Source organism: Bombina bombina, chromosome 11, assembly GCF_027579735.1.
Source record: "Bombina bombina isolate aBomBom1 chromosome 11, aBomBom1.pri, whole genome shotgun sequence".
NCBI lineage: Eukaryota > Metazoa > Chordata > Amphibia > Anura > Bombinatoridae > Bombina > Bombina bombina.
In genome coordinates, this window is record NC_069509.1 from 9,790,513 (window position 1) to 9,795,672 (window position 5,160).

Genomic DNA, 5,160 nt, shown 5'->3' on the forward strand with positions numbered 1-5,160 from the left:
TCACCTCAGACCTTGGCAGTTATACATTCTCAAACAATGGAACAATGTCTCCTTACATAATCCTGGAACAGAAGACAAGGGTTTCTCTTCAATGGTGGTTGCCTCTAGTTAATTCTCCCAGGGATCCTGCTTTCGCTGACCTTCTTGGGTTGTTGTGTCAATAGACACTAGTCTTCTAGGAGGGGAAGCAATCTGGGGCTCCCTAGAGACTCGGGGAGCTTGGACCTATTCAATTACTCCTTTTCCCTCTCCACCTGCACTGTTCATTAGCCCATCTCTCTTAAACTCACCTTACTTTTGTACTCATGAACTTTACCTATTCCTAAACACTCTCTCTCCCCCCTGCAGCTCATCTCAAAAGCAGTCTCACTACTGCAAATCTGTATCTCATCTCTTGTCACTCTCCCTCTTGCTTCTACTTACTGCTGGTGACATCTCCCCTAATCCTGGTCCCCAACCACTGACAAGCCGTGCACATCCATGTGTACCATCCCATAGACTCAGAAAACAAAACTCTGCACACCTTACTCACATTCCTCTTGCATCTAAAGCCACTACCCCTTTCACTTGTGCACTCTGGAACTCTCGCTCTGTTTGCAACAAGCTCACTTCTATACATGACCTCTTCATCTCCCACTCCCTCAACCTTCTGGCCGTAACAGAAACCTGGCTCTTTCCCCTAGACACAGCATCCATTGCTGCTCTGTCACATGGGGGTCTCCACTTCAGCCACACTCCTAGGTCTGATAACAGAAAAGGAGGTGGTGTAGGTATTTTACTCTCCTCTCGTTGCACTTTTCAACAAATACATCCTATCTCTTCCCTCACTTTTCCCTCATTCGAAACCCACATGATTCGCTTATTCTCCCCTCTCTCTGTACGTGTTGCAGTCATATACTGACCCCCTGGCTCCTCAACTCAATTTCTAGATCACTTGGCTGCCTGGCTACCCTATTTCCTTTCCTCAGACACCCCTGCCCTCATTCTTGGTGACTTCAACATCCCCCTTAACAATCCCACTGCCTCATCCGCTGAACAACTTCTGCAACTCACTTCCTCTTTCGGTCTGTCACAATGGACTGATTCTCCCACTCACAAAGACGGTCACTCTCTTGAACTGATCTTTAGCTATCGATGCACTCTCTCAAACTTCTCAATCTCCCCTTTTCCTCTTTCTGACCACCATCTCCTTACCTGCAACATATCATCCCTTCCTATAACTCTCCCTCCTTCTACTCCTCACACCAAACTTCACAGAAGCATTATGTCTTTAGATCAGCATTAACTTGCTAATTCCCTTAAACCGCTCCTCTCATCCTTCTCCTCCTTTTCCTGCCCTGAACAATCTATCTGCCACTATAATTCCACCCTTATATCTGTCCTTGACAATCTCGCCCCTCTTACCATTGCTCGGAAATCACACACTCATCCCCAGCCCTGGCATACTTCTCTGACACGGTACCTACGCAGATGTTCCCGTACTGCTGAACGACATTGGAGAAAATCACGGAGTTCAGCTGATTTTCTTCATTACAAATTCATCTTGAACTCCTACTATTCTGCCCTTAATCTCCACAAGTAACACTACTTCTCTACTCTTATCTCTAATCTTTCTTCAAACCCAAAACGTCTGTTCTCCACTTTCAATACTCTCCTCCGCCCTCCCCTACTTCCTAATACAACTTCTCTGTCAGCTCAAGACTTTGCCAGTCACTTCATTAACAAAATTGACTCCATCAGACATGAAATCAGCTGTCAACATAATTCCATTCTCTCCCCCCCCTCAAATGCTCTCACTCAACCACAACCCTCATAACCTGAAACTTAGTTCATTCTCCCCTGTTACTGAGGAAGAAGTTTCGGCACTTATACTGCTCTCTCACCTCACTACCTGTCCCCTTGACCCTATCCCTTCACAGCTACTCCCCTCCCTCTCTGCTACCCTTACCCCTATACTAACACATAATTTCAACCTCTCCCTCAGCACTGGTACATTTCCCTCATCGATGAAACATGCACTGGTCACACCTATCCTCAAAAAACATTCCCTTGATCCTACCTCCCCATCCAACTACCGCCCTATTTCCCTCCTCCCTCTTGCTTCAAAGCTTCTCGAAAAACTAGTATATGCACGCCTATCCCATTTCCTTACGTTAAACTCCCTTCTTGACCCGCTGCAATCCGGATTTCGTCCCTATCACTCCACAGAGACAGCTATTGTTAAGGTCACCAACGACCTACTTACAGCAAAATCAAAAGGTCACTTCTCTCTGCTTATCCTCCTTGATCTGTCCGCAGCCTTTGACACTGTCGACCACCCTCTTTTGCTCCAAACCCTGCAATTCTTCGGCATCTGCGACACAGCCCTTTCGTGGCTCTCTTCCTACCTATCAAACCGTACCTTCAGTGTAGCCTTCTCTGGGGCCTCCTCTGCCCCGTCACCACTTTCTGTCGGAGTACCGCAAGGCTCTGTCCTTGGTCCCCTTCTCTTCTCAATCTATACATCATCACTAGGTTCCCTAATTAAGTCCCACGGTTTCCAATATCATTTGTATGCCGATGACACCCAAATCTACTTCTCTGCACCAGACCTATCTCCTTCCTTGCTAACCCGTGTCACTAACTGTCTTTCTCACATCTCTTCCTGGATGTCCTCCCACTACCTCAAGCTAAATCTCTCCAAAACTGAGCTCCTCATTTTCCCCCCTTCTTCCAAAATCTCCACCCCCAATCTCTCTATAACTGTCAACAATTCCATCATTACCCTTACCCCTCATGCCCTATGTCTCGGGGTCACATTTGACTCCTCACATTCAGTCCTTGGCTAAAGCCTGCCGCTTCCACCTTAAAAACATCTCCAAAATTAGACACTTCCTTACACAAGACACAACTAAGATTTTAATCCAATCTCATTCTTTCCCGCCTTGATTACTGCAACTCTGTCCTCTCTGGTCTCCCCATCTGCTGCCTAGCTCCCTTACAATCCATACTGAATGCCTCTGCCAGACTTATCTTCCTTACACGTCGCTCTTCATCTGCTGCTCCTCTCTGCCAATCCCTTCACTGGCTTCCTCTTGCCTCTAGGATCAAATACAAAATTCTCACTCTGACATACAAAGCCCTCAACTGCACTGCTCCCCCCTATATCTCAGACCTTGTCTCCAGATACTCTCCCTCCCGTCCCCTTCGCTCTGCTCATGACCTCCTACTCTCCTCCTCTCTGGTTACCTCATGCACTCCCGTTTACAGGACTTCTCCAGACTGGCTCCCATTTTGTGGAACTCTCTGCCTCGCCCCACAAGACTCTCCCCTAGTTTTGAAAGCTTCAAGCGCTCCCTAAAGACTCTGCTGTTCAAGGATGCATACAACCTCTGCTAACCTTACTTTATACCAGTTCCACTCCTCCATTGCTATCCCCTGAACCCCCTTAGCATGTAAGCCTAAGAGCCCAGCTGTTTGTAGATCACCTTCTTATGAGTGGATTACAACAGTGCAACTCTTGGCAGGGCCCTCTACCCACTTTATCCCTTAATTGTTTTATACTCCCCTTTGTTTATAGCCCTGCGGAATCTGTTGGCGCGCTACAAATAACCAATAATAATTATCAGGGAGGAACGAGGAGTTCCTTAGCGATGACTGAGGTCACAAAAATAATCAGTGGGCGGAACCCACTCAGATAAGGTAGTTTTACGTTCCACTCTTACTGTCTGTCGACGATCCACATCCCAAGGGTGGACAACTGGGAGGCGCACTTCCTGAGCAGACCTTTCATCCAGGGGAGTGGGAACTTCTTACGAATGTATTCTCTGGCCTGAAAAAAAGGGGTCAGCTGGAATTGGATCTCATGGTATTCCGACAGAATGCCAAATTCCCGAGATGCGGGTCCAGGAACCTCCAGGTGGAGCTGATAGATGTTCTGGCGGTCCTTTGGACCTTCAGTCTAGCATACCTATTTCCTCAGTTTGCTCTTCTTCCTCGAGTTATTGCTCGAATCAAACAGGAGATGGCCTCAGTGATCCTCATAGCACCGGCCTGGCATCACAGGATTTGGTATGCAGATCTGGTGGAGATGGCATCTCTGCCACCTTGGAAACTTCCGTTGAGGAAGGACCTTCTACTTCAAGGACTTTTCCTTCACTCAAATCTAGTTTCTTTGCAGCTGACTGTTTGGAGATTGAACGCTTAATTTTATCCAAGCGGGGGGTTTCTGACTCGGTCATAGAGACCATGTTTCAGGCTTGTAAGCCTGTAACTAGAAAGATTTACCATAAGAATTGGCGTAAATATCTCTATTGGTGTGAATCCAAGGGCTACTCCTGGAGTAGAGTTATGATTCTTAGAATTTGTCTTTTCTCCGAGGGTTTGGAGAAAGGTTTATCGACAAGTTCCCTAAAGGGTCAATACTCAGCATTATCTATTTTTATACACAAACGTCTGGCGGATGTCCCAGATCTACAATCATTTTGTCAGGCCTTGGTCAGGATCAGGCCTGTGTTCAAACCAGTTACTCCTCCATGGAGTCTTAATTTAGTTCTCAAAGTTCTTCAAGGGGCTCCGTTTTAGCCTATGCATTCCTTAGATATTAAGTTGTCATCTTGGAAAGTTTTATTTCCTGTTGCTATTTCTTCTGCTCGTAGAGTGTCAGAGCTCTCGGCATTGCAGTACGCGTCTCCTTATCTTATTTTCCACTCAGATAAGGTAGTTTTACATACTAAATTAGGATTTCTTCCTAAGGTTGTTTCGGATCGGAACATTAATCAGGAGATTGTTGTTCCTTCTTTGTGTCCTAATCCTCCTCCTCAGAAGGAACGAATTCTGCACAATTTGGACGTGGCCCGTGCCCTAATGTTTTACCTGCAGACGACTAAGGACTTTTGTCTGCCTTCTTCTTTGTTTGCGGACAGAAAGCTACGGCTACTTCTCTTTCTTTTTGGCTGAAGAGTATCATATGTTTTGCATATGAGACTGCTGGGCAGCAACCTCCCGAGAGGGTTACAGCTCATTCCAAGAGGGCTGTTGCTTCCTCATGGGCATTCAAAAATGAAGCTTCTGTGGAACAGATTTGCAAGGCTACAACTTGGTCTTCTCTTCACACTTTTTCAAAATTCTACAAATTTTATTCTTTTGCTTCGGCTGAGGCCGCTTTTGGGAGAAAGGTTC